The sequence below is a fragment of the Aotus nancymaae genome, unplaced genomic scaffold (genome assembly GCF_030222135.1).
Source record: "Aotus nancymaae isolate 86718 unplaced genomic scaffold, 86718_ANA_hifiasm-v0.15.2.pri h1tg000077l, whole genome shotgun sequence".
Taxonomy (NCBI): domain Eukaryota; kingdom Metazoa; phylum Chordata; class Mammalia; order Primates; family Aotidae; genus Aotus; species Aotus nancymaae.
In genome coordinates, this window is record NW_026988492.1 from 7,360,736 (window position 1) to 7,388,282 (window position 27,547).

Consider the following 27,547-nt stretch of genomic DNA (forward strand, 5'->3'; position numbering starts at 1 on the left):
CGCCACACGGGAAATCACACAGATCCCGGTGCCTTTTCAACAGGCGACCAGAACACCTGGGAGAGAGCCGACCGTTCAACTAAAACACAAAGGCTCTGAGGCAGGGAGCCAGGTGATCAGGCCCGGCTGGTACCACCCCCACAAAAACAAACAAACAAACAAAAAAGCAATTGGAAACGCTCTGGGTTGAGAGTTTCACAGCAAGCACAGCTGAACCCAGGATGGTCCAGCTCTGTGAGGGAGGGGCGTCCGCCTTACCAAGGCACTCCACCACTACGGAGGCAGTCTGCCATTGCTGAGGCAGCCTGCCATTGCCGAGGCAACCCGCCATTACAGAGAGAGTCCGTCATTACAGAGGCAGGCCACCATTGCCGAGGCAGTTCTAACTATACCCATATAAACAGGACTGCAGGGAAGTTCACACAGCAGCTGGGCAGAGCCCACAGCAGCTCAGTGAAGCCTCTGCAGGCAGACAGTGACTAGGCTGCCTCCTTGCCGGGCAGGGCAGCCCTGAGAAAAAAAAAGGCAGCAGCACAGTGGAAACTCGTAAGTAAAGCCCTAACTCCCCGGGACAGAACACCTGGAAAAAAAAAAGGGGGTTTATGAGTTCTGCTGCAGCAGACTTAAACATACCTGCCCAGCAGCTCTGAATGAACAACAGAGCTCACAGCTCAGCACTTGAGCTACTATAAAGGACAGACTGTCTCCTCAAGCAGCTCCCTGACCCCCTTATATCCAAAGAGTCACCTCATAAAGAAGAGCTCAGACTGACATTTGGCAGGTATCCTTCTGGGACAAAGCAGAAGAAGAAACTGGTAGCAACCATTACTGTTCTGCAGCTGCTGCAGATGATCCCCAGGCAAGCAGGGCCTGGAGCGGACCTAAGCAGTCCTACAGCAGAGGGGCCAGACTGCTAGAAGGAAAACTAAGAAACAGAAATAACTTCATCATCAACAAACAGGACGTCCACTCAGAGACCCAATCAGAAAGTCAGCAACTACAAAGACGACAGGTGGATAAATCCACAAAGATGGGAAGAAACCAGCGCAAAAAGGATGAAAACACCTGAAACCAGAACACCTCTCCTCCTACAAGGGATCACAACTCCCCACTAGCAAGGGAACAAGACTGGATGGAGAATGAGTGTGATGAAATGACAGAATCAAGCTTCAGAAGGTGGGTAATAAGAAACTTCCGTGAGCTAAAAGAACATGTTCTAACTCAATGCAAAGAAACTAAGAATGTTGAAAAAAGATTTGACGAAATGCTAACAAGAATGGACAAATTAGAGAGGAATATAAGTGAATTGATGGAGCTGAAAAATACAACATGAGAACTTCGCAAAGCATGCACAAGTTTCAACAGCCAAATTGACCAAGCAGAAGAAAGGATATCAGAGGTGGAAGATCAACTCAATAAAATAAAACGAGAAGGCAAGATTAGAGAAAACAGGGTAAAAAGGAATGAACAAAGTCAACAAGAAATATAGGATATGTGAAAAGACCTAATCTATGTTTGATAGGTGTACCTGAATGTGACGAAGAGAATGAATCCAAGCTGGAAAATACTCTTCAGGATATTATCCAGGAAAACTTCCCCAACCTAGCAAGGCAGGCCAATATTCAAGTCCAGGAAATACAGGGAGTGCCACAAAGATATTCCTCAACAAGAGCAATGCCAAGGCACATGATCGTCAGATTCACCAGGGTTGAAATGAAGGAGAAAATGCTAAGAGCCGCCAGAGAAAAAGGTCGGGTTACCCACAAAGGGAAGCCCATCAGACTCACAGCAGATCTCTCAGCAGAAACCCTACTAGCCAGAAGAGAGTGGGGGCCAATATTCAACATCCTTAAAGAAAAGAACTTTCAATGTAGAATTTCATATCCAGCCAAACTAAGCTTCATAAGTGAAGGAAAAATAAAATCATTTGCAAACAAGCAAGTACTCAGAGATTTCATCACCACCAGGCCTGCTCTACAAGAGCTCCTGAAAGAGGCACTACACATAGAAAAGAACAACCAGTACCAGCCACTCCAAAAACAAACCAAATGGTAAAGAGCATCAACACAATGAAGAATCTGCATCAACTAACAGGCAAAACAGCCAACTAGCATCAAAATGGCAGTATCAAATTCACACATAACAATATTAACCCTAAACGTAAATGGACTAAATGCCCCAATCAAAAGACACAGACTGGCAAATTGGATAAAAAGCCAAAACCCATCAGTGTGCTGTATCCAGGAAACCCATCTCACATGCAAGGATACACAAAGGCTCAAAATAAAGGGATAGAGGAAGATTTACCAAGCAAATGGAGAGCAAAAAAAAAAAAAAAAAAAAAGCAGGAGTTGCAATTCTCATCTCTGATAAAATAGACTTTAAACCAACAAAGATCAAAAGAGACAAAGAAGGACATTACATAATGGTAAAAGGATCAATGCAACAAGAAGAGCTAACGATCCTAAATATATATGCACCTAATATAGGAGCACCCAGATACATAAAGTAAGTTCTTAATGACTTACAAAGAGACTTAGACTCCCACACAATAATAGCGGGAAACTTTAACACCCCATTGTCAATATTAGACAGATCAATGAGACAGAAAATTAGCAAGGATATCCAGGACTTGAACTCAGACCTGGATCAAGCAAACCTAATAGATATTTACAGAAGTCTCCAACCCAAATCCATAGAATACACATTCTTCTCAGCACCACATCACACCTACTCTAAAATTGACCACATAATTGGAAGTAAATCACTCCTCAGCAAATGCAAAAGAACGGAAACCATAACAAACAGTCTCTCAGACGACAGTGTAATCAAGTTAGAACTCAGAATTCAGAAACCAACTCAGAACTGCACAGCTTCATGGAAACTGAACAACTGGCTCTTGAATGTTGACTGGATAAACAATGAGATGAAGGCAGAAATAAAGATGTTCTTCGAAACCAACGAGAACGAACACACCACATACCAGAATCTCTGGGACACATTTAAAGCAGTCTCTAGAGGAAAATATATAGCAATAAGTGCCCACATGAGAAGCAAGGAGAGATCTAAAATTGACACCTTATAGTCAAAATTGAAAGAGCTAGAGGAGCAAGATCAAAAAAACTCAAAACCTATCAGAACACAAGAAATAACTAAGATCAGAGCAGAACTGAAGGAGATAGAGACACAAAAACCCCTTCAAAAAAATCAATAAATCCAGGAGCTGGTTTTTTGAAATGATCAACAAAATAGACCACTAGCCAGATTAATAAAAAAGAAAAGAGAGAATAACCAAATAGATGCAATAAAAAACGATAAAGGGGATATCACCACAGATTCCACAGAAATTCAAACCATCATCAGAGATTATTACAAACAACTCTATGCACATAAACTAGAAAACCTGGAAGAAATGGATAAATTCCTGGACACTTGCCTCCTCCCAAGCCTAAACCAGGAAGAAGTCGAAACCCTGAATAAACCAATAACAAGGTCTGAAGTCGAGGCAGCAATTAAGAGCCTACCACCCAAAAAAAGCCCAGGTCCAGATGGGTTCACAGCCAAATTCTACCAGACATACAAAGAGGAGCTGGTACCATTCCTTCTGAAACTATTCCAAATAATCCAAAAAGAGGGAATCCTTCCCAAATCATTTTATGAGACCAACATCATCCTGATACCAAAACCTGGCAGAGACTCAATAAGAAAAGAAAATTATAGGCCAATATCCATGATGAACATAGATTCAAAAATCTTCAATAAAATACTGGCAAGCCAATTGCAACAGCATATCAAAAAGCTTATCCACCATGATCAAGTAGGATTCATCCCGGGGATGCAAAGCTGGTTCAACATATGCAAGTCTATAAATGTAATTCACCACATAAACAGAACCAAAGACAAAAACCACATGATTATCTCAATTGATGTAGAGAAGGCCTTTGACAAAATTCAACAGCCCTTTATGCTAAAAACCCTCAATAAACTAGGTATTGACAGAACATATCTCAAAATAATAAAAGCTATTTACCACAAACCAACAGCCAATATCATACTGAATGGGCAAAAACTGGAAGCATTCCCTTTGAAATCGGGCACTAGACAAGGATGCCCCCTCTCACCACTCCTATTCAATATAGTACTAGATGTTCTAGCCGAGCAATCAGGCAAGAAGAAGAAATAAAGGGTATTCAAATAGGAAAGGAGGAAGTCAAATTGTCTCTATTTGCAGATGACATGATTGTATATCTAAAAGTCCCCATCATCTCAGCCCAAAATCTCCCAAAACTGATAAGCAACTTCAGCAAAGTCTCAGGATACAAAATCAATGTGCAAAATTCACAAGCATTCCTATACACTGATAACAGACTTAAAGAGAGCCAAATCAAGAATGAACTGCCATTCACAATTGCTACAAGGAGAATAAAATACCTAGGAATACAACTAACAAGGAACGTAAAGGACCTCTTCAAGAACTACAAACCGCTGCCCAACGAAATAAGAGAGGACACAAACAGATGGAGAAACATTCCATGTTCATGGTTAGGAAGAATCAATATTGTGAAAATGGCCATACTGCCCAAAGTAATTTACAGATTCAATGCTATCCCCATCAAGCTACCAATGACCTTCTTCACAGAACTGGAAAAAACCACCTTAAACTTCATATGGAACCAAAAGAGAGCCTGCATAGCCAAGTCAATTCTAAGCAAAAAGAACAAAGCGGGAGGCATCACACTACTGGACATCAAACTATACTACAAAGCTACAGTAATCAAAACAGCATGGTACTGGTACCAAAACAGAGATATAGACCAATGGAACAGAACAGAGGCCTCGGAGGCAACACAACATATCTATAACCATCCGATCTTTGACAAACCTGACAAAAACAAGCAATGGGGAAAGGATTCCCTGTTTAATAAGTGGTGTTAGGAAAAGTGGCTAGCCATAAGCAGAAAGCAGAAACTGGACCCCTTCCTGACACCTTACACTAAAATTAACTCCAGATTAAAGACTTAAACATAAGACCTAACACCATAAAAACCATAGAAGAAAATCTAGGCAAAACCATTCAGGACATAGGCATAGGCAAGGACTTCATGACCAAAACACCAAAAGCATTGGCAACAAAAGCCAAAATAGACAAATGGGACCTAATCAAACTCCACAGCTTCTGCACAGCAAAAGAAACAGTCATTAGAGTGAGTCGGCAACCAACAGAATGGGAAAAAATTTTTGCAGCTTACCCATCTGACAAAGGGCTGATACCCAGAATTTACAAAGAACTAAAACAGATTTACAAGAAAAAAACAAACAAGCCCATTCAAAAGTGGGCGAAGGATATGAACAGATACTTTACAAAAGAAGACATACAAGAGGCCAAACAAACATATGAAAAAATGCTCATCATCACTGGTCATTAGAGAAATGCAAATCAAAACTACATTGAGATACCATCTCACGCCAGTTAGAATGGCGATCATTAAAAAATCTGGAGACAACAGATGCTGGAGAGGATGTGGAGAAATAGGAACACTTTTACACTGTTGTGGGAGTGTTCTCACTCATAGGCGGATGTTGAACAATGAGAACACATGGACACAGGGAGGGGAGCACTACACACTGGGGTCTGTTGGGGGGAAATAGGGGAGGGACAGCGGGGAGTGGGGAGTTGGGGAGAGATAGCATGGGAAGAAATGCCACATATAGGTGAAGGGGAGGAAGGCAGCAAATCACACTGCCATGTATGCACCTATGTAACAATCTTGCATGTTCTTCACATGTACTCCCAAATCTAAAATGCAATAAAAAATAAAAAAAAAACCAAAATAATTGTATTTTCTTAATAAAAATACTATTTTAAAATAAAAAAAGAAAGAAATACAAAATCTGCTAGGCCTCAAACATCTCATCTGCAATAGGATAGTAGATGACAAAAGCTGTATCATATACTGTGGGGAAAATAAGTCTAAGCCTAGAGTTCTGTAACCACTCAGACTATCATTAAGAGCGACAATAAATAAGCTGAAATGTTTTTACCATCCCTATATTCTTCCTGGAGGAAATGGCTCAACAATGCACTTCAGCATTGAAAATAAATTCATGAATGATAAGGCATGAATAAAAGCAAAAGAAGTGAAAGAATCAGCAAAACTTAAGACAATACTAAATAAGGATTTATATTCAAATCATTGCTATACCACTTCCTAGCTATTACATCATGCACGCTGCGTAAAGTTCTAGAACCTTTATTTCCTAATCTATAAAACAGAAGTAATAATAAGACTGATACAATAGGGCTCATTAAAATACTCTACCTAAATCCCTTAGGACAGTGTTTGGCATCTGGTAAATGTTCAGTAGATATTAGCTATCATTATAATCGATGAATGGAAATGGCTAAAATATTTTTGGAGGCCAATTTTGCATTTCCATCAAATGTTAAAATACTCATGCCATGCCCCTGAACCAAATGCCATGCCCCTGAACCAAACAGCTTCCATGCACACCCATATTTGTGTAGCAATGTTAATCGCAGTAGAATTTATTGTGGAAGAAATTTAAATCTCTTGTTAGTGAGGGAATAATAAACAATGGTATAATATAGTTTTTACTACTATATCACTGTTTTAAAATATGGGGTGGTTCTTTTTGCATTATATTATTATATTGTAATACAATGCAAAAAGGTATATATTATAATACAATATATATTACTTATAAGTAATATATCAAAAATACAATTATATATTAGAATGTATACAATATATATATTATATGTAATATATATAATATGTATTATGTACATTATAATATACATCATTATAATGTACATAAAAATTGTGTGAATATATTGGCATGGAAGGATGTTACATTCTCGTGTGTGAACATATGTATTAAACAGTATGAAAAGATACAAATCAACTGTTAATGACGTATATACACCTCAGAGTGTGGAGGTGCTGATGAGTATGTACTTTTCTGTTATTTGAATTGGTTTTTATTTAGCATTGTGTTTTGCATGGCTATGAAGAAATACCCAACACTGGGTAATTCAGAATATAAAGAAAAGAGATTCTGCAGGCTGTACAAGAAGCATGGTGCCAGCATCTACTTCTGGTGAGGGCTTCAGGGAGCTTTGCTCATGGTAGAAGAGGCTGAGGCAAGAGGATGGCTTGAGCCCAGAAGTTTAAGGCTGCAGTGAGCTGTGATGGTACTACTGCACTGCAGCCTGGGTGACAGAGCAAGACCCTGTTTCTAAAAAAACTTTAAAAAGAAATCTGATTCACTTGGAAATGAGGATCTAGAGTTCAAGAAAAAAATAAAAATAATATGTATATATATCTACATAGTAGATATATCTGTGTAAATTTTTTATAGATATATCTATCTACATAGATAGAAGATAGAACGACAGACCAGACAGATAGACAGATAGATAGATAGATAGATAGATAGATAGATAGATAGATAGATAGATATAGATAGATGATAGATAGATAGATAGATGATAGACAGTAGACAGATACATATACATAGTAGAGACAGGGCCTCACTCTGTTGCCCAGGCGTTTCTCAAACTTCTAGCCCCAGGCAATCCCCCTGCCTTGGCTTCCCAAAGTGCTGAGACTGCAGGTGTGTGGCACCATACCCAGCCCCTAGATTTTCTTTCTCTTGATTAACTCTCACATACAAAAATGGCCACCAGTACCTGTTGGTTTTGTACTAGTGATGTCTCTTATTCACCCACTGCCACTAACTCATCATATCTTTCTCGACCTATTCCAATATCCTCCAAATGGCTCCTCTTCTGCAGTTTTGCTCTGGTGTCCTTTATCTTCAATATTTCCTGCTTGAGTGATTTTTCTGAAACATAAATTTGATTATGATACTCTCTTACTTAAATTTCTTTGGTGTCTTACAGCTCAGTAAACAAATGGGTGAAAGATTTGAATACATATATATATGTGTGTGCCTATATATACACATATATATATACATATGCACATACATATACACATGCATATATATACATATACACATATGTATATAGATATACACATATTGTATATGTGCATATATATATACACACATATACAATATGTATATATATAACTGTCCCATAAGCATATTTAGAAAGATGTTCGACCTCATTACCTCATTATTCAACAGGGAAATGCAAATTGAAATCACAATGAGACACCATTATTCACCCATCAGGTTGACTACAATTAAAAGGTCTGATCATGGCAAGTGCTGTAGGGAAGGAAAGTGGTGCAGCCACTTTGGAAAACAATTTTGCAGTTTCTGAAATTAAATACACCACTATGTAATGCAGCCATTTAATTCCTAAACATTTACCAGAGAAATGGAAGCACACATTTACATAAAGACTTGTACACAAATGTTCGTATCAGCATTGTTTGTAATTGCCTCAAACTGGGAATAAACTAAATATCTCTCAACAAGCTAAACAGTAAACAAATCATGAATGCAGAAAACATTTCGTTATATTGATTTCTGCTCTCTCGCCTGCAATACCTGGGATTTGATAATTTATGGGAATTATGAGTAGAATCATGGAAATATATTCAACTAGACAATGCAAGACCATCGGTAGTCTCTGGAAGTGCTGCCGTGTGACCTTGGTATTTTAGACTTATGAGTAGGTTTGAGGAAGAAGGAAAATCACCTTGTAACTTTTCACGTTGAGGTCTTCAGTGGATAGAAATATGCAAGGCCATTATCCAGCCGACTGCCATTTCCTGTCATGAGGTAGAAATACCAACTGTAATGAAAACCTGGGACGAGGTTCTCTTAAGAATTAGGGGATAAAAATCTGACCCCCAATTTTCAGGCGCATTGTACAACCCACTGTGAGTTCGAGGATATTCCTGAGAACTTTTCGATAGCTGAGCTGAGCAAAATATTTTTATAAAGTATATTTCTTTTAGCCTCATAATCCCTAAAGATCAGTTCCCTTTAACAATTTATTTTTTTCCACCAATAACTTTATATTCCTGAAAATAATACTTTTGGAGTTCAGCCCTTATAAAGTAGGCTGGCAAGAGGCACTTCTTATAATCCAAAATTATTCAGTTGAGATTTTTTTTTCTCTGTAGCTCTACATTTCATGAATCTAAATTTTAACTCACCTTCCCACCAAAACGCTTCTACTTCCTACATTCTCAAGCTTTGCTAAAGGCTCCATTGTCCCTCCAATGTGTCCAGCTAGCACACGAGTCTAACCTAACCACTACCTACCCTTCACCTTGGATGTAAAATTCTGAGATGACCTCCAGGATCCTCCTGCCGTGATGTATATTACCCTCTCCCAGTTTTTCAACCAGGCACTAATCTAGATGCTGCTAGGAAGACATTTTACATATGCAATTAAGTTTCCAAATTTGTCGACCTTAAGAAAGGGAGATTATCCTGGCCTAATCAGGTGAGACCTTAAAAGAGGTCAGGCTTTTCCTAAAGAAAGAAATTGGAAGGATGAAAGAGAGTTGATGTTAGGGAGATTCTCTGTTACTGGCTTTGAAGATGGAGGAGGTCACATGCAAGGAATACAAGTGGCCTCTAGGAGGTAAGACCCCTTATCTTCCCACCTGCTGGCATTTAGCAAGAATGCTAAGACCTTAGTCCCACAGCTACAAGAAACTGAATTCTGCCAATGTCCACATGAGCTTGCAGGAAAACCCTGAGCTCCAAATGAAATGAGCAGTAAGCCACGCCCATATATTGACTTTATCTTTGTGAGACCCAGAGCAGGGAACTGAGTCATGCCATGCCTGGACTTCTGCCCTGCAGAACTGTGAGCTAAAAATGAATGTTGTTCTGAACTGCTAGGTTTGTGGTCACGTGTTACACAGCATTAGAACACCAGCACTCACTCACTGCAAACATTCAGCCACCAAATCCTATGAGAAGTCTCTTAGCTCCATCCTCTCCTCTCCACCTTCTCTTCTGCTGCTTTTGTACAAAAGCTTATCATCTCTTTCCTCAACCAGTGCAATGAGCTTAATGTTCCTTTTGAGCATCTTACACTTCTGTTCATCCTTAACACCACCGCTATACATCTCACCTTCCACGTCCCCCTTGCTGTCTTACCATTTGGCCCTATCTTGGTGTCTTTGTCTGTTGGCACTCTCAATAGTTACCCATTTTTGTAGCAACGACGCAGCTAACAAGGATTGGTAGAGCAACTATACACACTTCAGCTAACAAACAGCTAACAAGGATCATTGTTAACAGCTAACAGGGATCGGTAGAGCAAGTGTGCACACTTCAGCTAACACACAGCTAACAAGGATCATTGTTAACAGCTAACAAGGATGGGGAGAGCAAGTGTGCACACTTCAGCTAACACACAGCTAACAAGGATCATTGTTAACAGCTAACAAGGATCGGTAGAGCAAGTGTGCACACTTCAGCTAACACACAGCTAACAAGGATCATTGTTAACAGCTAACAAGGATCGGTAGAGCAAGTGTGCACACTTCAGCTAACACACAGCTAACAAGGATCATTGTTAACAGCTAACAAGGATGGGGAGAGCAAGTGTGCACACTTCAGCTAACACACAGCTAACAAGGATCATTGTTAACAGCTAACAAGGATGGGGAGAGCAAGTGTGCACACTTCAGCTAACACACAGCTAACAAGGATCATTGTTAACAGCTAACAAGGATGGGGAGAGCAAGTGTGCACACTTCAGCTAACACACAGCTAACAAGGATCATTGTTAACAGCTAACAGGGATCGGTAGAGCAAGTGTGCACACTTCAGCTAACACACAGCTAACAAGGATCATTGTTAACAGCTAACAGGGATTAGTAGAGCAAGTGTGCACACTTCATTTATGGAAGAAACATTTACTGAGTGCCTGCAATTCATCCAGTCCATGCCTGGGGTGGGGATTAGTGAGCTGACTAGTGGACAGTCCCTGATTCAAGGTGCTCACATTATAAAGGGAGAAATAGGCACCCAGATTGAGAATAATGAGATTGGGTGGTAAGAGCAATAATGGAGATATGCATGTGGAAGCTCCAAAGTGGATCCAACCCACGGAACAAAGGGGTAAGAGGTGGGAGGGAAGAGGGGTGGGAGGCTAGAAAATTAAGGATTGTTGGAAGGGAGGAGATGTGAGCTGTCAGTGGATAAATAGGAATTTGCCAGGGAAAGGGAGGGTGGGGGTGAAAGGCAGGAACCAGCGGGTATTTAATGCAGAGGCATGAGCAAAGTTATGGAAGTGAGATGCACTTAGTGTAGGAAAATGCAGGCATTTAAGATTATCAAAGTCTGGAGCTAAAGTCACGGACTGGTAAGAAGAAAAATGAGATTGGGCTGGATGCAGTCGCTTAAGCCTCCAATCCCAATATTTTGAGAGGTGGAGGCAGCAGGATCACTTGAGCCTGGGAGTTTGAGAAGAGCCTGTGCAATGCAGTAAGACCCCATCTCTACCAAATAATAATAAATTAGCCAGGTGGTGCTCACCTGTGGTCCTAGCTACTCAGGAGGCTAAGGTGGGAGGATTGCTTGAGCCCAGGAGGTTGAGGCTGCAGTACGTCATGATTGCACCACCACACTTCAGCCTGAGCAACAGCACGGGACCCTCGTCTCAAACAAACAAGTCAAAGAGAGATTGGAGAGGCAAGAGCCAAAATCAGGAGGCTCTGCTGTATACAGGGTGCCCAAAACTTTAACATGTGCATCATGAGGTCTGTATGGGAAAGTCAGATTGCCAGGAACCGGCTGGAGACTGGTGTAAGAAATCAGCTTTGTCACAAACTCTTATGTGAGCCTGATGCAGATGTTCTCTGGTTGATAATTTGAGAAACGCTGTAGCTAGCAACGGGGAGACAATGAAGGAATCTGAACGTAGTGGGAGGTGGTGGAATTGTGTTTTGCTATGTTTACATATTTTGCCTTATGGAGGGTTATAAGGGGCTTAATTTGAAGAGGAAAAGAAAGGCCTAATCCATGGGGAAAGGAACAATGATTCAAACTAGTGATGGAGATGGACAGGAGAAGTCAGAGTCTGGAACTCTTTGGTAAGCTAAATCTATAGGCTGTATGCTTGATTAGAGAGGTGAAAGGAGGGAAAAGACAAGTTTTCAACATGAGTGATTGGATGCCCTTTCCCACTGAACAAGAAAAAAATAAAAGGAAGAGCTAATGGAGTTGGGGGATTATTAGGTCAGTTGTAGACATATTGAACGTGAAGTGCATATAGAACAGCAGTGTAATGTCCAGGAGGCAGCTGGATATATGAGCCTGAAGCTTAGGGGAAGATCTGGCATGGGTATCCAACTCTGAGGTCCAAGGAACACAGGTCCTTGTGGAGGCATGAGTGTGGTTGATGTCATCCGTGGAGGCAGTGTGAGAGGAAAGGAACACGCTAAAGACAGGATCCCAGGTAGCACTGATTTTACGAGGTACCAAGAGGAGAAGAGGTAAAAGGAGGTAGTCAAGGAAAAGCTAGAAGGGTGAAAAGAAAGGGGGTGAACCACAGAAGCCGCAGGAGTAGAAGACATCGAGAAAAAAGGAGTGACTGATGATGTCAAATACAACAGAGAACTTAAGGAAAGTATAGCGTCCCTTGGATTCAGCATGGGTGTCCATTGGCAACTCTAATGAAGACATTTCCAGATGAATGGTGAAGGGAGAAGTCAGACTATTGGGAGGTGGGGCAATGCAAACAGTAAATGTACACCACTTATCACAAGGTTTGAACATACTCCAGGGAAGCTGAGTGTCAGGGGAAGGATTTTTAGGATAGCAGATTTGAACATATTTACAGATTGAAGGCAAGGAGAGTGTAGAGAGGGAGAGGCTGAGGATGCAGGGGTAATGGAGTGTTTTAAGGAGAGCGAGACTGTAAGGTGTGAGAAGGTGGAAGGTTGAGGGCACAGGAGAGCCGCCTCCGCATCTGAGGGTGGAGGAGGGGAAGGAGGGTATTGATAAGAGCATTCAAGTGACTTTAATTTTCTTCATAAATTAGAAGGCAGAATTTTCTGCTCAAGATGAGTTCTCAGAGTTCATTTAGTTTAAAAATATCCTCATTGGCTGGAAGCGGTGGCTTATGCCTGTAATCCCAGCAGTTTGGGAGGCCAAGGCTTGTGGACCACAAGGTCAGAAGTTTGAGACCAGCCTGGCCAACATAGTGACACCTTGTCTCTACTAAAAATACAAAAAATTAGCCAGGCGTGTGGCAGGTGCCTTTACTCCCAGCTACTTGGGAGGCTGAGGCAGGAGAGTTGCTTAAACCCGGGATGTGTAGGATGCAGCAAGCCGAGATCCCATCACTGCATACCAGCCTGGGCAACAGTGCGAGACTCTGTCTCAAAAAAAAAAAAAATTCTCATCCTCGCTGCCTAGAATAGCATATGCTTTTGTGTCTGGATAGCCCGGGCAGAACTGGCTTGAGGTGGTGCTTGCTGTCAGGACTCAAGCAACATCATGAAGACCTGGTTCTCTCTGCAATGAGGGGCAGGGCTGGGCTCAGCTCGCAGGGTTTTCTGCCACCTGCTGGCTTCCTTCTCAGACAGATTATCCATCTGGGGTTATAATCAGCTGTTCTAGGAACAGACTCCAAGACAGCTGGAAGAACAGGAGTCTTCTGGGAGCTTCCAATAACGTCCTGACATTTACTCTAATTAGACAAGCATATGTCTTGTGCTGCACCCTGATTGGGGGCACCTGAAATTAGGAAAGGGAGCAGTTCTTCATGGTAGTTGCATCAGAATTACTTGGAAAGCCTACTAAAACACAGATTCCGAGCCCACTCCAGAGTGTTTGGCTCAGTAGATCTGGGTTGAGGCCTGGGAACTTCCATCTCCAATAAATTCCCAGTTCAGGCTGGTTTCCATTTCTGGGAGCTCACTGTGGGAAGCACATACCTAGAGGAGGTTGGGATACAGCTATCCAAGAAGGGGAAATGCCTGCTACATCTAGTCTCTGCTCTCCAGAGCCCGTCTCTGGGTATATATTTGTCTTGTCCTATGAAAGGAGATTACAGGAAGTATCAGTTCTTCCACACAGAATGAAAGGCCTGCTGAGGTAGAAAGGTCAATGAATAGTGTGGAGATTCCTCAGATTCCTCAGTGTGTGTTGAACTGGAACACCAGATGGTAGTTCCAGTATCAACCTTGAAAACTAGGGTTTTCTCCAATGGGTGTAGCTCAAATTCCTTAGGCACTACCCTGGGATATAGATCATCTTTAGGAACTGGGCTGACAGGAATTTCTCTAAAAGGATAGTAATTAAACAGCTTCTAGAAACTCCCTGGTGGCTTAGGTCTGCGATGCCATACTCACCGACCTCACCTGAGGAGCTTGGCATCCACATCACAGTTTTAAGCGATGGTCGGGCATGTTATCCTCTACCTGGATGAGTGTTTCTCCAGTCAACAGCTACACGTAGGTACTCTCCCTGGCAGCTCCCAGGAGTGGGTTAGAGTGCAGTCCTAATGCAGTACAGCTAATCTGGAGGGACCCAGTATTATACTCAAATGGGCAGAAGGCTTTGGAGAAGCAAACAAAGCCTAAATTTAGTGCACAATGGTAACCTGAGGAAGCTGATAATGCACCTGGCCACTTGATGTGGCTGGCCTGGGAAACAGGAGAACCAGAGGCCTGGAGGGTGGCTCAGCCTGCTGAACCAGGTAGCTGCACGGGACATGTTGACCTGCCTTGAAAACTGGGCAAAGGGAGTCAGTGTGGTGTCTGCCTAGCCATGAGCTAGTTCTGGGCCAAAGTACGAGAACTAAGAACTCCTAAAGTATCCTCTCTGAAAGCTACCTCAAGTGCTAAAGGAGCAATTACTTTCAGATTGGAGGTGGGAGTGCTAGAGTCAGAATTCAGGACTAGATCTACTTTTGAAGTAGATTTCTAGCAATCCTATGACTGAGTAGCTATCCAGAGAAAAAGAAGCCATTATATGAAAAACACACTTGCACATGCATATTTATAGCAGCACAATTTGCAATTGCAAAACACAGAACCAGCCTAAATGCCCATCAGTCAAAGAGTGGATAAAGAAATGGTGGCTCACGCCTGTAATCCCAACACCTTGGGAGGTCAAGGTGGGTGGATCACAGGGTCAGGAGTTCGAGACCAGCCTGGCCAATATGGTGAAACCCCATATCTACTAAAAATACAAAAATTATCTGGGTGGTAGTGGCGTGCACCTGTAATTCCAGCTACTCAGGAGGCTGACGCAGGAGAATCGCTTGAACCCAGGAAGCGAAGGTTGCAGTGAGCCGAGATTATGCCACTGCACTCCAGCCTGAGCAACAGAGCAAGACTCCATCTCAAAAGAAAAGAACACAACTTGGATGGGATTGGAGACTATTATTCTAAGTAAAGTACTCAGGAATTGAAAACCAAACATTTTATGTTCTCACTCATAAGTAGGAGCTAGGCTATGAAGATGCAAAGGCATAAGAATGACACAGTGGACTTTGGGGACTCAGGGAAAAGTGTGGGAAGAGGGTGAGGGATAAAAGACTACAAACTGTGTTCAGTGTATACAGTTCAGGTGATGGGTGCACCAAAATCCTACAAATCGCCACCAACGAACTTACTCATGTAACCAAACACCACCTGTTCCCCAAAAACCTATGGAAATTAAAAATGTTAAAAATAAAAAAAGAAAGAAGTCAATGAGAAGTGCCAAAGCACAAAGCACAGCTCCCTGACTCAAATGACACAACAGTGGCTTACTTCACAGCTGCAGTTTTTGAAGATTTCTTCCAAGCTGCTTGCTGGCAGCACAAGGAAGAAAAGATTCTTGTTGTTGTTGAACTCCAGATGTGTGGATTTCTGCTCTCAAGTCAGGTTAAAAAGTCTCCTGTTTAGATTATAAATGTTGACATTCCTATACATGATATATACTATTCGCGTCTTCTTATATTTCACCAACCTCATATTTTAAGTTTATGTAACAGTCTAAAATAAAATATATTGGTTGGCTGAATGACTTCCAGAAGTTTATGTCTTATCTATGTGCATTTTCAAGCCCTCCCTTCTATACACACACACACATGCACACACACACACGCACACACACACACGCACACACACACGCACCCTAGATGAACTAATACAAATTTAACTCCATATTTTTTACTCATATTTGAATAGATTTTCTTCCATCCTCATAATAATATTTAATCCCTAATTTTCAAACAAAATCCAAGTTACCAGTATCTCCATAGTGAAATCATCACCACTGGATGCTAAATGAAGGATAAGACAGCTCCCAGCAGACTGGTAGCCAGAGACACTTCTGTAGGGTTGGGGTCCATTTCTGACTGAGGCAGAATTCTCTAGTCAGGCACGCAGCAGGAGCATGAAGGTGTGGATAGAAGGGGAGAGCTGGGCATGCATGGGTAACCATTCCATGTGCAAGACCTGAGTTTGGCTGTTGGGTCTAGTAATGAGTACAAATGTGGACATGGAACCTGTGTTTTAATTTTGATTATTGTGATGGTGGAGGTCTAGCTCCTTGGGGACATCTAGGAGGTTTGTGTGCCCTAGATTTTCAAATCAAAAGTCAAGTGCCTGGAATGACGTAGTTCCTAGTTAGTTCTCTGATGGCTCCTTTTGCCCTTTGACGTGGGGCCCTGGTCCCTTTACTGATCCTTTTAATTTTTCTTTTTTTACATTGACCATAAATCTGAAACCTCTTTTCCATTTTCTGCCAATGAACTTTAGGCATAACCAACCCAGTCCATCTGAATAGATGCTGATAACATTTTATTTTAAGGAGTATAGTCTGGATTCCTTCCATTGGGGTTTTTAAAATCTGCTCCCATCAGGTTTTTAGTTCTACATAATAACCATTTCTCCACCCTAATTAAGGTCATTTCACAGCGATCTTTGTATAACAACATGACACATAATCCAGATGTGGAGTAAAAGAAGGCTTCCTGGAGGAAGGCAGTCTAACTCAAGATCTGAATACAGTCAGCAGAGGTAACCAGAGGGGAAGGACAACTAGTTGAAGATTCAGGAACGAGAAGCTGGACTTCTCATAGCATGACTGGATCACAGATTTTATGGGATTTTGTGTTTGGCAGCACAAGATGAAACTGAAAAAATAAGCGTCATATTCTGCTGGGCTTCATAAACTCAATGGAGATTAACATGCTCTTTTAAAATGAAGAGAAAAGAAGTAATGTTGATGAGAAATGATGGTGGCCTAAACTAGGGTGGTGGTCATGGAAATGGAGCAAAGTCAATAGATTCTGGAGAATCTTGGCTAGAATCAACAGATCGTGGTGTTTGGAGGTGTAAGTGGTTGGGGAGAAGGCAGGTATTAACTGCCTTCTCCAGTGAAACAGGTTAAAGTAGGTAGGGAGAAATGAGTTCAGGTTTAAATATGGTTAAATTTGAGGGGTCTATGTAGGAACCAGATGACACTTGGGTATATGGATCTGAAGCTCTGGAGAAATAACAAGATCTACAACTCTTTGGGGTTGTACATGTGGGAGTCATCACCATGAAAATGGAAATCTAAGGATAGAGAATCACCCAGATAATGTGCAGAATGAGAAGAAAAGTAAGCCCCGGATGGAATTCTGAGAGTTGCCTGAATTTAAGGGACAGACAGAAGATAAAGTGTGGCGAAGGAGACATGGGGATATAAGCAGCAAGCATAGGAGAACCAGAAGAACATAGCATCATTCAAGCTCCCAAAGTGAATGTTAAAAGGATGAGGTGGCCAACAATGCCAAATGCTGGTAAAAGGTCAAATTTTAAAACCATTTATTGCATCTGGTAGCAAGAAGTTTTTAGTGATCTTGAGAGGTTAAACGAGGTGCTGAGCAAGACATGTAAGGTTATAGAGGGTTAAGAAGTGAGTGGAAGCTGAGAAGGTAAAAGCTGTAAGCATTAAACCTCTTAGGAATTAAGTGTAAGCCTTTCAAAAAATTAAGCTCTGAAGCAGAGGAGAGAGAGAAAGGTAAACTAGACAGGAAAGTGGAGATAAAAGAGTCTATTTTAAGAAGAAAGACTTAAGCATTCAAAAATAGTCGGGGCAAAGACTCATTAGAGAGGAGTTGAAGATACAGGAGAGAAAGAGGAGATATTTAAGAGAGACACTGATAAGGTGAAAAATAATTAAATCATTAATTCTTGAGGAATACTTTTCTGATAAAAGATATTTGAGCCAAGCCATGAAGGAAGTGAGGGAGTAAGCCATGTGGACATTGGGGGTAAAGTGTCTCAAGCAGAGAAAACAGCAAATGCAAAGACCCTGAGGGAGGAGCATACATCATGGATCAAGAAATAGCAAAAGACCAACATAGCTAGAATAAGTATGAGTGCTATGGTTGGAATATTTGTAGCCTCCAAGACTCCACGAATCTTAATCCCCAGTGTGGCATTATGGAGAGGTGGGACCTTTAAGAGATGGGGCCTTTAAAAGGCAGAACCCACATGCATGGATGAATTGATTTGTTAATTAATGAATTAATGGGTTAATGGGTTATCATGAACACTACACTTGTGGACTTATAAGAAGGGGAACATATAATTCCCTGTGCTACCTTAGGACTCTGCAGAGTCCCCACAAGAAAGAAGGCTTTCACCAGATGTGTCTCCTCAACCTTGGACTTTCCAGCCTCTAGAACTGTAAAAACCAAATTTTGTTTCTTATAAATGAACTAGTTTAAGGTATTCTGTTATAAGCAACAGAAAATGGACTAAGACAGTGAACAAGATGAAAGTGGTGAAAAATGAGGTCAGAGAGGTAGTGGGAGACAGATTTTGGAAGTCATCTTAGATGGCAAGTGCTCTGGATTTTACTCTGAGTGAGATGGGAAACCACTGGAAGGTTTAGCAGTTAAGTGATGAGTTTGACTTGGGAGTAAAGACATCTCTTGTTTAATGGTAGGGAGAATTTGAAGAATTTGTAAGCTAGAGAAAGGAGATTCCCATTCAATTTCTTCTGAGGTAGGAGGAGAGTTCAACTACCAAGACAGGCATGGAGAATGACATGTTTAAAGCATGCATAGAATAAACAAGTATTAAAAATAACATTGAGAGCATTTGTGGAATGGTAGAATAAGGACCTCTTAAATCCACAATGAGACACTGGCAAAAGTGATTAAAATCAACTTTATTACAACTTTACAACTTGCAACAATCTAAAGAACATTTATTCAGAAAAAGCAGCTAATTCTAGGTAAAGTAGCAAGGTTTACGATTTGCACTATTTCCACCGTCCTCTCCCACCTCTGTAATAACAACTCCACCGTAATTATGTGGGAACTTGAAAAACAGCAGCCCCACCATTGCACTGAGAACCAGCAGCCTAGCAGCCACAGGAAGGGGCAAAATGGGATGAGAGCTCCCAAGGTAACTGTCACTATTTGACCTGCCTGGCTGCTCCCTGAACAGTTTCATTTGTGGATCTTGTCTTTATTTAAGCTATTCAGAACTGACAATATGAATGGCCATATTCCCATGACATTGTAGAACAATCAGTGGAAATTGTTCAACACTACAGTTGTCTGAGGCAGCAATACCATTTGGGACTAAGAAGAGGCTGACCTGAAAATATAAAAAGAAAAACTGGAAAATCAGATGTTCATGTGGGGCTTTCAGGAGCCCTGATATTCTCAGAAATCTAGAATGCCATCCTCATATGCAGAGCTGTGCACGTGCTTGGGAAAGAACTGAGAAGAGGTGACCTAATCTCTCACTTTCCGCTGAACTTAAGACTCTGCACAAGAAGAAAGCCAAGGCTAAGTCAGAATTAAAACTTGCATGCCAGAGCATTGAAGGCATAACTCAACACACCAAACAAACCAACAGAAAAACCTCAGTAAAGGGTGGGAAGTTTATTAGTTCAAGGCATTTAAGGAATTTCTGCCCAATCATTAGCTGACCACTAAGCTAACTGAGGAGAGACTTCAGTTGCTAAGCACAAGAAAGATACAGATTTTACAAAATTAGTCCAGACAAGTCATTAAACAAGTAAGCAGCAATAACACAGTGAATTCCAATAATACCAGAAACTGGGGAGGTGGCAGATCATCTGATTTTCTGAGTTTCCACATCATATTATTTTAACTATCTAGCTTTCATGAACAAATTACCAGATACAGAAAAAAACAGGAAAATATGCTCCCCTTTACAAACACACACACACACACACACATACTCACTCACACAGAGACAGACACACACACAAAGCAAACAGTAGAAACTGTACCTAAGAAAGCCTAGACATTGGATTTACTAGATAAAAACTTTAAGTCAACTATTTTAAATACGTTCAAAGAACTAAAGAATACTATATCTAAAGTAGTAAAGTATCAGAACAACATCTTATGAAGTAGAGAATATCAATAAAGACATAAAAATTATAAGGGATAACCCAACAGAAATTCCAAAAGCATCAAAATGTACAATAACTGAAAAGTTTATTACAGGATCTCGTGAGCAGGTTTGAGCTATCAAAAGACGGAACAGGCAAAGCTGAAGGTCACCTGAGATTTTCCAGTCTGAGGGCTAGATTTTTTTAAAAGGATGAAGAAAAATGAAAAGAGCTTCAGAGACCTGTGGAATATTAACACATGCATAACTGTGTCAATTAAAGTCCATTAATGAGAGGATAAACAGAAAGGAACAGAAAAAAGTTCCAAATTTGATAGAAAACTAATGTGCACATCTAAAAAGCTCAGCAAATTTCCAGTAAGATAAACTCAGAGATCCACATCTAGACAAATTATAATCAAATTGTAAAATTAAAAACAGAATCTGGAAAGCTAGAAGAGGCAAAGGACTCATTATATAAAGAGGAAGCCTCAATACGATTCACAGCTCACTTAGAAATCATGGAGGCCAGAAAGCAGCAGGATAACTTAGTCAATGTGCTAAAAAAAAAAAAAAAAAAAAAGAAAAAAAAAGAATGTTAACCAAGAATCCCATATCTAGTAAAACTATATTTTTTTTAAAAAAGAGAAGAAACCAAGATATTCCTAGATAAAACTGGAGATAATTTTATATTAGCAGAACTGCCCTACAAGAAATGCAAACAGAAATCCTTCAGACTGAAATTAAAGTACACTAAACAATAACTTGAATCCACATGAAAAAATAAAAGAGCACTGATAAAAGTAATTGCATAAGGAAATATTAAAAATGCTATAAATAGATTTTTGTTTGTAATTCTTTTCTTCTTCTACCCAATTTAAATGAAAATTGTGGAGACTTCTGCTTCTTGAAACATGGAGATATATTTTACCCTGTTCCTCTAAGTACAACTAAAAACCTTAGATGTCACATACATAACAAACATTACAAGACTCTAAAAGTTGGAAAGAAGACAGACTGGCAAGGGACCTTAGGACTTGAGAAGTGGCACAGTGGTGAGAGCCCTAAATTTTCCTTTTGTCTCATATATCCCAGACTTGGAACTAAAGAAGCTAGCAACCCAGAAACAAGAGAACAGAATCCACAAAACCTGGTATCAGAAAAGGGCGACTGTGACTATTAGAGAACAGAAGTTTTATTTTTACTTAAAAAATGTGAGTTACTACAAATTCTACACTTGTAATTGCTGTTCTAATAACCTTATGTGTACAAAAATAATTTTTTAAGTTTATATTATGTAAGTTTTTAAAATTTTTTCAACTTTCATTTTAGATTTGAGGGTACATGTGCAGGTTTGTTACATGGGTTTATTGCATGAGGCTGAGGTTTGGGTTATGAATGAACCTATCACCTATCACCTAAGTAGTGAGCATAATACCCAACAGGCAGTTTTTCAGCTCCTGGTGCCCTTTCTCTCTCCCGCTTCTGGTAGTCCAGAGTGTCTATTGTTCTCATCTTTATGTTCTTGTGTGCCCAATGTTTAGCTCCCACTTATAAGAGAGAACATACAGTATTTGCTTTTGTGATCTTGTGTTAATTCTCTTAGGATAATGGCCTCCAGCTGCATCCCATTCATGTTGATGCAAAGAACATGATCTCATTCTTTTTTATTATGGTTGCATAGTATTTCATGGTGTATATGTACCCCATTTTCTTCAACCAGTCCACCATTGATGGGCACCTAGATTGATTCCATGCCTTTGTTATTGTGAATAGTGCTGCAGTGAACATACAAATGTATGTGTCATTTTTTAGAATGATTTATTTGCCTCTTGAGTATATATCCAGTAATGGGATTGCTGAGTTGACTGATAGTTTTGAGTTCTCTAAGAAATCCCCAAACTGCTTTCCACAGTGTCTGAACTAATTTACATTCCCACCAACAGTGTATAAGTGTTCCCTTTCCTCTGCTGCTTCTAATGTTTGACTTTTTACTAATCGCCATTCTGACTGGTGTGAGATGGTATCTCATTGCGGTTTTGATTTGCATTTCTCTGATTATCAGTGAATTAATTTTTTGATGCATGATTGGATTCACTTTGTTAGTGTTTTTTTTGAGTATTTTTCCATCTATGTTCATCAGGGATACTGACCTGTAGTTTTCTTTTTTTGTTGTCTTTGCCAGGTTTGGTATCACGGATTCTCCCTTGTTGTTTTGAAATAGTTTCAGTAGAATTGGTACCAGCTCTTCTTTGTCTGTTAGATTTCTGCTGTGAATCCACCTGGTCTAGGGCACTCTTTTTTTGGTTGAGAAGGTTTTTTTTGTTTTTTTTTTTATTACTGATTCAATTTTGGAATGCAATATTGGTCTGTTCAGGGTTTCAGTTTCTTTCTGATTCAATGTTAGAAAACTCTGCTTTTTCAGGAATTTATTCATTTCCTCTAGATTTTTTCAGCTTGTGTACATGGAGGTGTTGATAATAGTTTCTGAGGATCTTTGTATTTCTATGGCATCAGCTGTAATGTCACCTCTGTCATATCTAATTGTTTTACTCATTTTAAATCTGATTATTGGATTTTTTCCTATTGAGTTGTTTGAGCGTCTTATATATTCTGGCTATCACTTCCTCATCAGATGGGAAGTTTGCAAATATTTTCTCCTATTCAACGGGTTGTCTCTTTATTTTGCTGATTGTTTTCTTTGCTGCACAGAAGATTTTTAGCTTGATATGATCCTATTTGTCCATTTTTGCATCAGTTGCCTGTGCTTTTGAGGTATTAAAGAAATCTTTGCCCAGAGAATGTACTAAAATGTTTCCCCAATGTTTTCTTTTAATAGTTTCATAGTTTCAGGTCTTAGATTTAAGCCTTCAATCCATTTTGATTTGATTTTTATATATGGTTAGAGACAGAGGTCTAGTTTCATTTTTCTGTATATGGATATCCAGTTTTTCCAGCACCATTTATTGAAAAGATGGTCCTTTCCCCAGTGTATGTTCTTGGCAACTTTGTTGAAAATGAACTCACTGTGGATGTGTGGATTTATTTCTGGGTTCTCTCTTCTGTTCCATTGGTGTATGTGTTTGTTTTAAACCATGCTGTTTTTGTTACTATTGCTGTACCATAATTTGAAGATGAGTAATGTGATTCTTCTAGTTTTGTTCTTTTTGCTCAGGACAGCTTTGGCGATTCTGGATCTTTTGTCATTCCATATAAATTTTATGATTATATTTTCTGTTTCTGTGAAGAACGTGATTGGTATTTTGATAGAGATTGCATTAAAGGTGTAGCTTGCTTTGGGTAGTAACGACATTTTAACAATACTGATTCTTCCAGTCCATGAACATGTAATATCTTTCAATTTTTGATGTCTTCTTCAATTTCTTAAAAAGTATATTAAACTGGATGAAAATGCAGCTAACAAAATATGTGGAATGCAACTAAAGACAGTACAGAGAGGGAAATATATAGCACTTAATGCATACAGTAGAAAAAAGGGAAAAGTTTCAAATTAATAATCTAAATTCTCACTTTAAGAACTAGAAAAAGAAGAGCAAAATAATCCCAAATCAGGCACAAGGAAGGAACTAGTACAATTAAGAGCAGAAATCAATGAAATTAAAAACAGAAAAAGAAAGAAAAATCAATGATAGAAAGAGCTGGTACTTTAAAAAAAATCAACAAAATTGGCACACCTCTAACAAGACTGACAAAGATATAAAGAGTGAAGACACAAATTGCCAACATGCAGAAGGAAACAGTAGACTATCACTACAAACCCTGCAGATTTTACAAGATAATAAAGGAACATTCCAGATAACTCTAAACACGTACATTTGGCAACTTAGATGAAATGGACTAATTATTTAAAAAATAAAAATGAACACAACTCTTATGATTTACAAAATGGAAAGAGTAGCCCTATACTATTGAGGAAATAGAATTCAAATTTTAAAACTCCCAGGAAAGAAATCTCCATATCCAGATCATTTCACTGGAGAATACTATAAAACATTAAAACGAATCCCACACAATGTGTTCCAAATAACAGAAGGGAGGGAACCCTTATCGATTTATTTTATTAAGCTGTTATCCTCCTGACACCAAAGCTAAAGATAGTTTTCTTAAAAAAAATGAATACTGTGGACCAATATTCCTTATAAATATAGACACAAATTTTGACAAAATATTAGCACATAGAATTCAGTAACATACAAAAAGAATATACGCATGAAGATGCAAGATTGGTTTAATATTAAAAAAGAAATAAATCAATGTGTCTGCCACATTAACAGGCTGAAGCAGAAAAATAACATGATCATATCAATTGATGCAGAAAGAATATTTGATAAAATCTCACACAAATTTATAATTTTTTAAAAACTCTCAGAAAAATGAAAAGAGAGGGGAACTTTTTTCATATGATAAAGAATATGTACAAAAAACTAGCCAGCATTACACTTCATGCAAAAGACTGATTGCTTATAGCAGCTTTAGTCATTGCCAAAACTTGGAAGCAACCAAGATATCCTCCAGTAATGAATAAACTATGGTACATGAAGAAAATGGGATATTCCTTAGCACTGAGAAAGAATGAACTATCAAGCCATGAAAAGACATAGAGTGTCTTAGTCTATTTGGGCAACTATAAAAATTACCATAAACTGGGCTGCTTATAAATAACAGAAATTTACTTCTCATGGTTCTAGAGGCTGGGATGTCCAAGATCAAAGCACTGGCAGGTTTGGTATCTGGTGAAAGCCTCCTTTCTAGACAACTATCTTTTTCTGTAACTTCACCTGGAAGAAGTCATAAATGAGTTCTTTGAAATCTCTTTTGTAAGGGTACTGTTCTATTCATAAAGGTTGAAGCCCTAATGGCCTAATCACCTGCTTAAATCCCTACCTACTAATATAATCACTGTGGGGGTTAGATTTCAACATGAGAATTGGGAGGGGACATAAACATTCAGACCACACCATGGACGAACCTTAAATACATACTATTAAGTGAAAGAAGTCAGTCTGAAAAGACTGCATACTGTATAATCCCAACTACATGTAGTTGAAGTCCTGACCCCCGATGCAATGGTCTTTGGAGATGGGCCTTTGGGAGGTAAGTAGAGTTAGATGAATCATGAAGATGGGACTCTCATGATAAGATTAGTGTCTTTATAAGAAGAGGAAGAGAAAGAGATTGTTCTTGCTCCACCATGTGAGGATACAGTGGAAGATTGCTGTCTGTAAGCCAGAGGGAGGGCCCATGGTTATTTTTGTTATAGCAACCCAAACAACTAATACAATCACAAAACACTGGTATGGATGCAGAGAAAATGAGTTACCATACATTAATGATGGAATTGTAAAAATGGCAAAATTATTCTGGAAAACAGTTTGGCAGTTTTCAAAGTAAACATGAAAGTTTCATACTACTGAGAAACTGCATTCTTCCTCATTTATCTCAGAAAAAAATGAGTTATATCCACAGAAAAACCTATATATGACTGTTTATAGAAGTTATGCTTGTAATATCCAAAAGCTAGAGGCAATCCTAATGTCCTTAAATGGGTACACAGTTAAATAAACTGAAGTGCATCTATAACATAGGATACTACTCAGCATCATTAAAGAGGAATAAGCTATCAATACACACAATAATCTGGATGAATCTCCAGAGACTTCTGCTGAGTGAAACAAGCCAACTCTAAATGGTTACATAATGTAAAATTCTATATATATAAAATTATTGAAATAACAAAATTGTATAAACAGAACAAATTAATGGTTGCGAGAAGTTAAGGGGAAGATAGAAGTTGTAGGGAAGTGCCTGTGTCTATTCATGGACAATAAGAAAGATCTTCATGGAGATGGAATGTTCTGTATCTTGGTACTACCAATGTCAATATCTTGATTGTGATATTATGCTATGGTTTTGAAGGTGGGTAGTGGGAAAAAGCTGGGTAACAGGTACATGAGAAAAGCTGGGAACAGCTGGGAAAAGCTGGATAATAGGCACATAAGACCTCTATTATTATTTCTTACAACTGCTTGGGAATCTATGTTTATCTTAAAACTGAAAGAAAGAAAGAAAAAGAAAGAAAGAAAACCACATATTGCAATAGTAAAACTGTGCTGATGGATTTATCATGCATAAAAATTTAATTTATGTAATTATAATGGCATAAACAAAGAGGAAGATCACAGAAGTATATTAGAACAAGTTTTTAAGATATTATTGAAATTAAATTGGTATTAATCTGAGCTATATCATTTTAAATTAAATGTTAATTGTAAACCCTAGGGCAATCAAGAAGAAAATAGGTAGAAAAATATACTAAAAGAAGCAACAAGGAAATAAAACGGCTAGAAAATATTTATTTAACACAAAAGAAGGCAGCACTGAAGAAGAGAGAAACAAAGAAAGACAATGAAAGAAAACAAGTAGAAAAATGGCAGATGTAAATCCGACTTTAGTTAATCAGCATATTTCTAGTCCCTCTGCCACTGATTAGTTTAGCGATGGGCACATGACCCAGGTTGACTTAATGTAAGGTTAGCCTACTCAGTAATTGGGGAGCTCAGTCTCCTACTGGACAAGAAAAAGGAAGACTTGGTTAATGCTGCCATCCCTCTGGAGAACATGAGTGGAGTCAGTCTATGGATGTCGTTCCCTAAAGATATAGCTGACATAAGGAAAAGCAGAACAGATAGGTGAAAATAAACTGATTCTTGGCTCACATTGCTGAGCTCAAGGCTCCCACTGTTAGCATAAGTCACTTTGGAATGGATTAACTGAGCAAATCAACTTGCAGGAGCATGGTTTTGTAATTAATTAGAGGCTCCTTGATGTAATCAAAATGGTACCCTGTTTTCTGTGTTGGATGCAGCCCCAAACCTAGATTAAGTTCCCACTTGACCTCTTGCCCAGGCACCTCTGTGCAGGACAAAATCTATACAAACAAACTTTGGATCCTTGAGCCTTGATACTTGCTCTCCTCTGGAGTTTTTACATGAGCTAATAGATTTTATTGATTAAGCCAGTTTGCATAGGTCTTTAGCACTGAGAAAGAATGAACTTTTATATCAATTGCAATCAAAAGGAGCATAATCATAGGGAATTTGCTATTAGAAAATGGGATGTTACAAATAATAGATCCTAAAATGTGTACTTGTCTCAACTAGTAAGGTAGGCTGGAAGGTAATGAGAATGACTTT

At 39.3% G+C, this 27,547-nt stretch overlaps 1 long non-coding RNA gene across 4 annotated transcripts in view; it reads right to left on the reverse strand.

Moving 5' to 3' along the window:
• LOC105732169 (uncharacterized) overlaps window positions 1-27,547 on the reverse strand; it is a 150,424-nt gene that overhangs the window by 89,597 nt on the left and 33,280 nt on the right. The window lies entirely within an intron of this gene.